We start from the raw sequence: 12,276 nt of genomic DNA, 5'->3' as shown, positions 1-12,276 counted from the left end.
TAGAAAAATAGGAACCACCTTTGGTGGGAAGATAACAGCGTTCCATACGCCTTTGACATTGAGTCATGCTGGCCACATGACCACAGAGACGTCTTCGGACATGGCTGGCTCTTCGGCTTAGAAACGGAGATGGGCACTGCCCCCTAGAGTCAGGAACGACTAGCACATATGTGCGAGGGGAACCTTTACCTTTTACCTTGGTGAAGAAAACTTTGAGAACTACTGGTTTAAGGCATAGTGCTAATCCAGCCAATAATGGGGAAAAACCCCACAGTTTAAGTACAGGGGTCCCCAGCTTCATGTGTGCATGTGTCGTAACACATAAAACCATTCTCCCTGGTCAATGGAAAACTGACCATAATTTTAACCTGACTGTCTATTGTCAACCTCATCCCATTCCCAAGAGGTCTGTTAAGGGAGTGTGCATAAGCGCACCAGTGTGCCTACTATCCCTGACCTACTGTCTCCATTGATTCGTACCCATTGACTGTGTTCATATTTATGTTTATACTCACACCTGTTATCTTTTACATGTTTGACAAACTAAAATAAATAAAAATGAAATAAAACAATTTTTCCATGGACTGGGGAAGGGAATGTTTTCACACACTTCCACACGTGCACAAATGAAGCCGGATCTGTGGGAAACAGTTTTCCCATAGAACCAGTCCCTGGTGCCCAAAAGGTTGGGGACCACTGGTTTAATACACAGTATTTTTTACTGGGAGCACTCCTGAATTTCTGCTTGGGAAAAAATTACTTACAAGTGAAAATCTTCTATCAAAAGGAGGATAATTTATCTGTCTTAAATTCAATAGGTTTCAATTTTCTTCCGTCACGCATAGACTTTTGTCTTAGTGCCCTTTTGCCTTCTTAACTGTCGTTAAGAATATAACTGTGAGTAGCTGTTCTATTACACCTGACTTCTCTATTCTTCAAAATAATCAAGATAAAGTGAGTGCCAAGGAGAAATAGCAGAAGACTCACTTAAAAGAGCTTATGCCATATTTTTATAATATAGACCTCAATGGAAGCTTCTTCTTCTTCTTTACGTAATGAGGCCCAGGGCCATTTACAATGTTTAAGACTAGCACTTTGACTCAGGTTAAACAGAATCGCTATTAACTATGGATAGTCCTCGACTTACGACCACAGATGAGCCCAAAATTTCCATTGCTAAGCGAGACAGTTAAGTGAGTTTTGACTACCTTTCTCGCTACAGTTGTTAAGTGAGTCACTGCAGTTGTTAAGTTACCAACATGGTGGTTGAGTGAATCTGCCTTCCCCGTTGACTTTGCTTGTCAGAAGGTCGCAAAAGTTGATCCCATGACTCCAGAAACCGCCATAAATATGAACCAGTTGCCAAGATGCTGGATTTGGATCACATGACCACGGGGATGCTGCAACAGCCATAAGTGTGAAAAGTGGTCATAGGTCACTTTTCTCAGTGCCGTTGTAACTTCTGATGGTCATTAAATGAACTGTTGTAGGTCAAGGACTACTTGTAATATGTGTTCTCTAAACAGCTGCATTTCCCCTTCTTGATTTTCAGTACCCGTGGGATACAGACCAAGGGTGAAGCCTGACTCTTGACTCTTACCTAACTGACTATTTTCTTTTGGGGGTTGGGGGAGATGAACAATAAAAAGGCAGGCAGTTAGTTATTGGGCTGCCCCTTCAATGTCAAATAAATAGAAAAAATACATGAGGTGTCCGGATGAAGGAAAGCATCACGCCCGTCTCTTAGGAAGCCATTCCCTCCGGCGACATTGCACAAAATAGAAATAACATATTGAAAACCAGTGACTGGAAAATGAGAGCTGCAAACCAATTTTTTTATTCATACCATTTTCTCTTGGTCATATGTCAAGCTTTTTACAAAAACCGGCATTTCCCCCAGCGTCAAAATCTCCATAAATCCCGATTGCCCATAAGAAGAGGTAGGCGTATGTTGTGTTTAAAAATAGGGTTTGGAAGTCTTGTGTTAAACTGAATCTGTGGGATGTTATTTCTTTTGCTGTCCACCTCCCTTTGTTTTTGGAAGTGAATACTGTATTGTGATAATGTGGTCAAGATTTGTGGTTTTGCTACTAGTTGATCCATCTGGAAGTGGATGAGTATGTTGTATTTGGGAAAAAAATATGAGCCCTTTCATAGAAGAGAATATTTGTAGTTCAGAATTGAACGGTGAGGTCCTTGGTGTTCCCTGAGCTTGGTTGTTTTCTTCCAGATGTTTCATAACCCAACTAGATAATGTCATCAGTGCTAGATGGGAATAAGGTTTAGTATACGTTTTACTCAAACAGTAAACAACAGCCTAAGCTAGGAACCACCACCATGCACATAGGGAAAGCCACTAGTATAGTGTTGGAGAACTTTTTCGGCACAAAGAGCCGAAACGGGAGTGCACATGCATGTGCCAGAAACTGGAAGAGCAGCCACCCGGTGCACATGCGCACGCCAGGTAGATGACCTTCTGGTTTTCAGTGCACCAGCTGGTCTTTACGTGCGCATGTGCCAGAACCCAGAAGACCAGGTGGCTGGTGCGCATGCATACGCCGGAAACAGGAAGATCATTTTCCCAGCACGCGCATGCACATCGGGCAGCTTGCCTTCCAGTTTCTGGCACTCCCGCTTGCGTTAAGACCAGCTGGCTGGTGTGCCGGAACCCAGCAGAGCGATGGGCGACAGCTTGTGTGCCCGGAGAGATGGCTCTGTGTGCCACTTTCGGCACATGTGTCATAGGTTCACCGTCATGGCGCTAGTATGTAAAAAGAGACAAAACCCCAGTGCCTTCCACTGCTTAATTGTCTTCACTATCAGGAAATTTCTCCTTAATTCCAGGTTGCTTCTCTCCTTGGTTAGTTTCCACCCATTGCTTCTTGTCCCGCCCTTGGGGGCTTTGGAGAATAGCTTGACTCCCTCTTCTCTCTGACAACCCCTCAAATATTGGAAGGCTGCTATCGTGCCACTCCCCTATTCCTCCTTTTCATTAAAAACAAGAGTGGCATTTACTGCCACTTGGCTTTCTATAGTTTTATACCTGGAAATTGCTGACTAAGCCATCCCACGTTAATCTGGATCGCCTGCTGTATATCTCACCTCCATCAGGGATGAACGTAAGCTTTTCCCCTTGGTAATGAGTTAGCTAGCAAAACCAGGATTGCACTATATCAAAATTAGTTAATGTTACAGATGTTACATGGGATATTAAAAACAAACAAACCCAGAAGATTGAAAATGTGCCCTTCTTATTTCAGAAGATGTAGCTTAGCTCCTAATTCTGCTAAAATCCCATTTTGATTTTAAGGACAATTGAGAACGTCGTAATTTCCTTAAGGATTAGTGTAATATTTTTCGGAAGCCAGTCTTATCCTAGCCTCTCAGCTCTGCTTGTGACAACAGCAACAAATTGCTACAGTAATTTGATTCCATAGGTTTAACACATATATACGTGTCTGTAGCCACTGGTCTTTACAGGGCGAGAGAGCCAGAGAGTTTAAACTAAATTGTACGAGAACGGATCCTGCTTTCTCCAAATCTATCAATGCTCCAAATAAGATTGTGAGATGGGAGAAGGGAGATGGCTGCGTTATGTGCTTGCGTTGCTCACAGTTGTAAGGGTGAATTCACATTAAAGCCTGTTTACCGCAGTGGCTTCCCTATTATTAATTATTATTCCCCATAGCAAGGAGAAGCAGAGAGGGTCAAATGGATCCTTTTATCCAAACGAAAGATTATATTTAACTTCGTTTCTGTTTGGAAATTGCTTCTGGATTATGTGCTTGCAATGAAAAAAAGAAAGAAAAGAAAAGAAAATTTTGTTTTTGCTAATGAGATAGGCTTGTTGTTACAGAAATGTACTGTTGTGTAAAAGCAAAAAGTTGAGGTTGTTACCTTCTACTGTGCTAAATAGAGTTGGAAAGCGATGCCTTTTTCTTTCCTTTTCCCTCTTTACACAATATTTTTCTTTCTGCCTCTCCCTCCTCCTAGTTTTCTATTTCTTTTTGGAATTTCCCTTTGCGTTTTAAATGTTGATCAACTAATGCGAACGTGAAGCCGAAGAGAGAGGAGAAGGGAGAATGGTTGTGTTGTGCACTTGGTGTGGCCCACAGTTCGTAAGGATGAATTAACCTTAAAGTCTGTTTACCACAGTGGCTTTCCTCTATTTCAATCTTAACAATAAATTCCCCAGCTGCATTTGGAAGTTTTAGGAGATATGGTGCGACACTGTCTTGGAGAAGAAACTGAACCTAACATTAACCCCACACTTTCCCCCTGCTGCAAAGTTGCTCAGAACGCAGCATAAGCTTGCGAGTAATGCGCAAAATGAATAGCTGAGCTCTAAATGGACGCACTGGGAGGGTGGCGGAACCCGTGGAGGGAACCGTTAATGGGCTGCCACGTTATTGGTGCTAATCACTTAAAATGCGCTCCTTTATTAGGAGCTTTAATGAGAGCCACTTAAACTGTGCATTAAAAAGAGGAACTGCAGAGAAGGACGGTGAACTGGGTGGCAGGCACTCGTAAGTCTAATTGAAATGCTTTTAGTACAGGGAGGAAAAAGTTGCCAGAAGCCAGTAATTCTTTGCACTTAAAAAAAAAACAACCCTCTATCACGTAGCATCGATTAATGTTTTGTTGTTCGAGGCTTGGAATTATATTTTATTTTTGTAAGCTTTCTCCCCCTTCCCCCCCATGTCCTTGCCTTCTCTTCCTCACCCTACTTTTATCAGAATAATAGCTGGAAGGGACCTTGGAGGTCTTCTAGTCCAACCTCCTGCTCAGGCAGGAAACCCTAAACCACTATAGACAAACGGTTGTCCAGTCTCTTCTTGAAAACTTCCAGCAGAGGTGGGTTCCTGCCAGTTCGCACCTGTTCGGTAGAACCAATTCGTCAAATCTACCGAACCGGTTAGAAGAGGTTCCACCAGTGGACCCGGAAAGCAGGCCACACCTACAGAAGAGGTTCCAAATTTTTTTGAAACCCACCACTCACACACACACACACACACAGACAGACAGACAGACAGACAGACAGACAGACAGACAGACTTGCAGAGAGAGAGAAAGAGAAAGAAAGGAAGAAATAAAAAAAGAAAAAAAGAAAGAAAAAGTGAGAGATGAAAGAAAAAAAGGAAAAAGGGACAGAGAGACAAAAGGAAGGAAGGAGAGAGAGAAAGAAAGAAAGAAAGAAAGAAAGAAAGAAAGAAAGAAAGAAAGAAAGAAAGAAAGAAAGAAAACAAACACATGGCCGGCAAGCCACTCCCACCAGGTCACATGGCCGGCAAGCCACTCCCACAAAGGGGCCACACCCACAGAGTAGGTTCGAAAAATTTTTGAAACCCAACACTGACTTCCAGTGTTGAAACATTTCCAACTTCTGGAGGCGAGTAGTTCCACTGCTTAATTGTTCTCGCTGTTAGGAAGTGTCTCCTTAATTCCAGGTTGCTTCTCTCCTTGATAAGTTTCCATCGGTTGCTTCTCGTCCTGCCTTCTGGTGCGTCAGAGAATAGCCTGACTCCCTCTTCTTTGTGGCAGCCCCTCAAATATTGGAAGACTGTTATCGTGTCACCCCCTAGTCCTTCTTTTCTTTAAATTCCTCAAACAGAAATCTCCAGTTTTTCTGGACTCCAGGCAGCTCTCAACTTATGACCAAAAGTGAGACGAGTATGGCTAAGTAGGGCGGTTATTAAATGAGTCATGCCTGATTTTTACAGCCTTTTTGTTATGACTATAAAGAAAATCACTGCAGTTGTTAAATGAATCATGCAAACATTAAATGAATCCAGCTTTCCCCCATTGTCAGAAGCCATCTGGGTACATTGCAGATGATAATCACATGACCCCAGGATGCTGCAATCATCCAAAAAAAACCCCTCCCTGCCAGTTGCCAAGCACCTGAATTTTAATCACATGAACGCAGGATGCTGTGATGGCCGTAAACGCGAGGACTGGCCATAGGTCAGTACTTTTTTCAGTGCTGTTGTAGCTTCAAATGGTCATTAAGTGAATTATTCTAAGTTGAGGACTGCCTATATTCCTATGAGGACTGTGGTTCACTTAAAAATAGACCAGTGCGTAGGGAATGGCTGCATGAAGAACACCTGTTTCCTCAAAAGCTTTAAAAAGAAAAAGATAAAAGAAGTAAGAATCTTAAGATCAGAGAAGCGATCCCACAACACAGGCTATTTTTAAAAAACACATTTAGAATGGAATAGAGCTGGAAGGGACTTTGGGGGTCTTCTAGACTAGCCTCCTGCTCAAATAGGAGACCCTATACCATATCAGATAAATGAGTGTCCGGTCTCTTCTTGAAAGCCTCCAGTGATGAAGCACCCATAATTTCTGGAGGCCAGCTGTTCCACTGGTCAATTGTCCAAAAGTACACATCTGGACTGGGTGAAGCCAGGCTTAATAGCGGTGACTGGGAGAGGGATCTTGGAGTCTTAGTGGACAACCAGCTAAATAGGAGCCAGCAGTGTGCAGCGGCAGCCAAAAAAGCGAATGCAATCCTGAATTGCATTAACAGGGGCATACAATCAAGATCAAGTGAAGTACTAACACCACTCTATAAAGCCTTAGTAAGGCCACACCTAGAATACTGCATCCAGTTTTGATTGCCATTTGTCAGAAATGGTGTAGGGTCTCCTACTTGGGCAGGGGTTGGACTAGATGACCTACAAGATCCCTTCCAGCTCTGTAAATCTCTTAATCCTCAATGTTAGGAAATTTCTCCTTAATTCCAGCTTGCCCCTCTCCTTGATTAATTTCCAACCATTGTTTCTAATCCTGCCATCTGGTGCTTTGGAAAATAATTTGACCCCCTCTTCTTTGCGGCAGCCCCTCAAATGCTGGACTACTGTTATCATGTCCCTCCCTAGTCCTTCTTTTCTCTAGACTAGCCAAACCTAAAACCTGCAGCCGTCCGTTATATCTTTTCGTCTCCTGGGCTTTGATCATCTTAGTTGCTCTTCTTTGAACTTTTTCCAAAGTCTCAACATCCTTTTTTGTAATGTGGTGACCAAAACGGGATGCAGTTATTCCAGATGTGGCCTTACTAGGGTTTCATAAAGCGCTTCTAATACTTCACATGATCTTGATTCTATACCTCTGTTTATACCACCCAGGATCGTATTTGCTTTTTTGGCGGTGGCTGCACATTGGTGGCTCATATTCAAGCGATCATCCACTAAAACTCCAAGGTTCCTCTCACAGTTACTGTTTTTGAGCCAGCTCTCATCTGCCCTTTGATTTTTCCTGCCTAAATGCAAAACTTCGCTTTTTTCCAAAATCCATTTTGTTGGAAAGGGCCCATCTGTAGGCTTCCCCCCCCCCTCCACCTCCAAATAAAATTGAGCCTTCCTTCTCCTTTTTTAATGACCTGTCTACGCTGCTCTGTACTAGCTTGAACACCTGGTCCAAAAGTCAGTATGTATCTCCAGCAGCCACTTGAATTCCAAATGGGTTAATTCTGCCTTGGCGTTAGCTTTACTTTGACATAGGATCTAATGAGACCCTGCTTTTTTATTTATAATATTTTTGAGTGGGAAGGAAAATCCTATTAAAGAAAACATTCCCCAGCGGATCCCTTACAGGACCCTCGGCCTATAATTCTCTCACCTCTAGCAGTCCTGGTCAATGCTGCATAATCATTTAAAGTATAGAGATTAAAAGGAGGGGGGGGGAGTAAGAATGCGGATATGCCAAGAACACCTGTTCCACAGCAACTGGAAGAACTTAGAGTGCTATTATGGAATTCCTTTTATTTATTTACTTTTAAAAAGAAATGACAGAAAAGTAGACCCAGGCTGCACATTAAACCCTCAAATTGTAGGGTCCGTGGGGAATAGATCAAAATTTTCCTGATTGATAAGATCAAAAGCATTCATAAAATTCATATGACGGGCAGGGTTCTTTTTTCCCCTTCCTTTGCACAAGGAGAATCTGTAAGGTGATGCCTGTCTTCTTCCTGATGTTCTGCCACATGTTTTCCCATTTCTTCAGTTTCCGTGACCGTCCACTTCGACAGGGGAGAATCTGGGTGGTTGAACAAGTGTTGAAAAAAACATCAGAAGGAGAAGCAAGCTCCGTTGGGCTGTTGGGCTTTTCGGAAGCCACTGTTTGCACACCCCGCCACAGAGCATCGCCCACAAGGAGGGGGCAACGCTGAAAAGAAAGATAAAATAATCTTTTAAAGATTTGGAACATGCCGTTCCTCTTTGGAAAAGTGAAGCCAGCAAAGCATCTGATTAGAAGCGGCAGAAAAGGGGCCAGATTGTATGCCGAATGCAACGGGTCTGTAGCACATGGAGTGATAAGATTGACATACCAGATTAAAAATCAAGAATCCAGTAACACCTTTTCCGACTTAAGAGGTTTGATTGAAAGGCAATCGGGAGGACCGAGCTCTGTAGTGGGGAGTGCAGACCGTGCCTTCAAAAAAGCTTCTTCTTCTCTTTCTGATGTTTTTAACTTAACGTGAGTCCCCTCCCGCCCAAGATGCTCTTTTTCTAATAACGTTTGTCACCATGGATTAACTCAGCTCTCCTACGACAGCAGTTCAAACAGAATTGGGTTGTGTCATCATACCCCATGAAAAATACAAGAATGTTCCTGCTGGATCAGAGTGATGGACCATCTTTGTTATCTTCTGATCTAGCAGAGTTTGATGTTGAGACCCTAGAACCGTAATGGTGAAGAGGTGGCACGCGGAGCTTTCACTGCGGGCACGGCAGCAGTCGTCCCCAGCCTAGCATGCGTGCATGCCTCCCACCGGCCAGCTGGTCTTTGGGCCACAGGGGCGCATGCGGGAGGGGCGCTCGCATTGTATTTTGGAGGCTCACACAGTGCCCACACACCCTGTTTTGGCTTCCAGGTTGGTGCAGGAGGTATTCCAGGACCAAAACGGGGCATGGGGGAAGCGCCCCCCCTCCCACCGGTAGCCCTGTTTTTGGCTTCCAGGTTGGCCCCATTTTGGGCCTGGAAGACCTCCTGCACCAATTTGGAAACCAAAAATGGGCAAAGGAGGGGCGGTGTGCATGGGGGGGGGCGGTTGGGTCATGCGTTTGCAGGGGGGATTGGCACATTGCATTATGTGTGTGCGCACGCCCGTTTTCAGCACACGATGACAAAAAGGTTAGCCCTCGCTGCCCTAGAAAGAGTGCGAAGAAAAGCCCCCCGGACCTTAAAAGACCTGGAGGGTAAAAGATGCAATGAAAAAGTTGTAGGAACTGGGTATGTCTAGTGACTCTGCTCCAGGGGTCAACAAACGTAAACACTCAAAGAGCCATTTGGACCCGTTTCCCACAGAAAAGAAAACACCGGGAGCCACAAAGGTCCTAACCAGAAGCCCCCTGTTCAATGCTGGAGCTGACCGGAAGTTCAGTACCCCCTACCATAGAGTCTCCTCCTAGCGCGGCGTCCTTTTTCCTCTACCTGTCATAACCGAAAGCCTTATCAATTGCGGAGACAACTGGAAAACCCTCCGCTTGCCATAGAGTCTTCTTCTGGCACACTGTGCTCCCCCCACCCCCCACTGGAAGCTCCTCTCAAAATTGTGGCGCTGACCAGTGACGGAGCCGTAGCAGAGGGAGGAAAGAGCCACATGCGGCTCTAGAGCCACAGTTTGTTGAACCCTGCTCTAGTCTAATGAAGAGAAGGACACTGGTTGCAGTCTTCCCATACAGGTAGTCATTGACTTACAACACTTCATTTAGTCACCGTTCAAAGTTACAACAACACTGGAAAAAAAGCGACTTATGACCATTTTTCACCCTTAGGACTGTTGCAGCATCACCATGGTGACGTGAATCAGTCAGATGCTTGAAAACTAACATCTATGAAAGTTGGCGTGTCGCTGAGTCATGTGATCCCCTTTTGTGACCTTCTGACAAGCAAAGTCAACAAGGAATTCCCGGATTCCCTTAACAACCGTGTCGCTAATAGAAGAGCGGCAGTGATTCATTTAACAAATGTGGCAAGAAAAGCCATCAAATAGGGCAAAACTCACTTAACACTTAACAAATTTCTCACTGAGCAGCATGAAGTTTGGCCTCAATTGTGGTCATATGTTGGACTACCTATATTTGAGGAACTGTCACAGAGAGGAGGAGCTCAAGCTATTCTCCAAAGCCCCTGAGGGCAGGACAAGAAGCAATGGGTGGAAACTAATCAAGAGAGATAAGCCACCTGGAGCAAAGGAGAAATTCCCTGACAGTGAGAACTGAAAATCAGTGGAAGGACTTGTCTCCAGAAGCTGGAGATTTTCAAGAAAAGTTCGGGCAACTCTTTGTCTGGGGTGGTATAAAGGTTCCTGCCTTGGGCAGAGGGTTGGACTAGAAGACCTCTGACGTCCCTTCCAGCCCTGTGATTCTATGAAAATGGTCATAGAGAGGATCCAGTAGTCCTCGCAAAAGGCTTGTGGCCTCTACAGAGTCTCTTGCTGAAGAATCCAAGTGGGAGAATCTTCTAGCACAGTGATGGCGAACCTTTTCGGCATCGAGTGCCCAAACCGGAACACGCATTCATGTGTGAACGCCAGAGTGCAGGAAACCTGAAGACCTGCTGGTAGTGCGTGCATGCCTGTTTTCTGAGAACTTTTGGCTGTCTTTCGGGCCCTTTTCGGACAGTTTTCTGGGCTGTTTTTCAGGCTATTTTTGGCTGGTTTGGGGGTCAAAAACGGCCGGTTTTGGATGTTTTTCGGGCCATTTTCCGGTGCTTCAGCGCCTGCGAAGACCAGCTGGCCATGGTGCACATACACACAAAGAGGGCTCTGTGTGCCATCCGTAGCATGCATGCCATAGGTTTGCCATCGCAGTTCTAGCATTTGCGATCCATTTGTGGGTTTGTTGAGGCGGTTGTTTCAGGAAGGAGAGAATGGTAGGGATGATAAAACCTTTGATTTTTTCCCCCCTTATTGCTTGAGTCAAGGGCGAGGGCCAAAGGGAAGTCCTCCCTTTAATAATAGCCAGTTTCCCAACTCTAGGATTGCGCGATTCAAAGCGAATTTGTTGTGTCCTGCACAATAGATTTTTTTTTACAAAAAAAATCCTTTTCTGCGTTCAGCATGAAGAGCTAAGGCTGGGTTTTGGCTGCTTGCCTGCCTTATCATCAGCGTGAAAAGCATTTCATTTCCATAGACTTCAACAAACGGAGAAGGCTAGCGAACAAATAATACCAGGGCTGCTGCAGTGAAACTCCCTTGTTCGGCTTCTTGTAATTCATTTGCATGGCACACGGCTGCCGTAATCATCAAAATGTTGGCAAAAGGTGTTTGCTTGATTGAGCAAGAAAATATATATATTTTCCAAGAAGGGTCCAGGTTTCAACCCGTACCTTGCGCGACGAACATAGTGCCTTTTAACACATTTTAAAAAACATATGCTTGCACTGCCTTTTATTAAGCACTTTTATTTCATTATAGGGGCTTATTAAAATATTTCTACGTTGTACTTGCGTTTCGGTCCACGGGCTGCCCTAAGGCGTATAAAGCTAAAATCAGAAAGCCAGGCAAACGTCCCCCACCCATTTTTATCTGCGGTGTGGCACAAAGCTTCACTGCGGTGGAGCTAAATTTATAATAGGTTCAATTTAGAGGTACATGTGTAACTTCAAAGAGCCGCCAAGTGTGGCAAACGGCATTTCTGTGTTGCGAAAATTGCGCACAGGGAGTCCTTGACCTACGACCACAATGGAGCCCAACATTTCTGTTGATAAGCAAAACAATACTTCAGTGAGTTTTTGCTCCATTTGCCCCACCGTTGCTAAGTGAACCACTGCAGTATCTCCCAAAAGTCCTTTTTTTTTTTTTCCAAGAGGCAACTGGACGTTCTGGTTTGTCTTTGAAGATGTTTCGCTTCCCATCCAAGAAGCTTCTTCAGCTCTGACGGAATGATGGGAAACGGAAGGATTCATACTCCTTGAAGACATTTGCGTCCTTTGAGAGAGTCATTCAGAGTTCTTTAAAAAGCACAACCATGAGCTGGATGGCTGAGACTCTCCATAGACAACCCCTGGTTGTTAAGTGAATCTGACTTCCCCGTTGACTTTGCTTGTCAGAAGGTCGCAAAAGGGGATCACTTCACCCCAAAGGGACAGTGCGAGCTTCCTAAATAAACTACCAGTACTGTTTTCCAAAGGAAAAGAATTGTTTTTGATGCTGATGAACCAGATGAAGCTTTCCTTTTAATGGCATCGGTGGGCGTGGACAGGTTGTGTTCAGGGGAGAGAAATACACACTTTCTGCTTGTTACTTTATTAGTATGACACTAGCAA

At 44.4% G+C, this 12,276-nt stretch overlaps 1 protein-coding gene across 1 annotated transcript in view; it reads left to right on the top strand.

Moving 5' to 3' along the window:
* The window catches only part of KDM4B (lysine demethylase 4B), a 214,400-nt gene that overhangs the window by 74,487 nt on the left and 127,637 nt on the right, over window positions 1-12,276 (top strand). The gene's annotated exons all lie outside the window — the stretch shown is intronic.

The sequence above is a fragment of the Thamnophis sirtalis genome, unplaced genomic scaffold, assembly GCF_051295495.1.
Source record: "Thamnophis sirtalis isolate CommonGarterSnake01/CBP01778 unplaced genomic scaffold, rThaSir2_p1.2 scaffold_1, whole genome shotgun sequence".
NCBI lineage: Eukaryota > Metazoa > Chordata > Lepidosauria > Squamata > Natricidae > Thamnophis > Thamnophis sirtalis.
The sequence above is the reverse complement of the archived record's forward strand: the minus strand, read 5'-3'. Positions and strand labels throughout refer to the sequence as shown.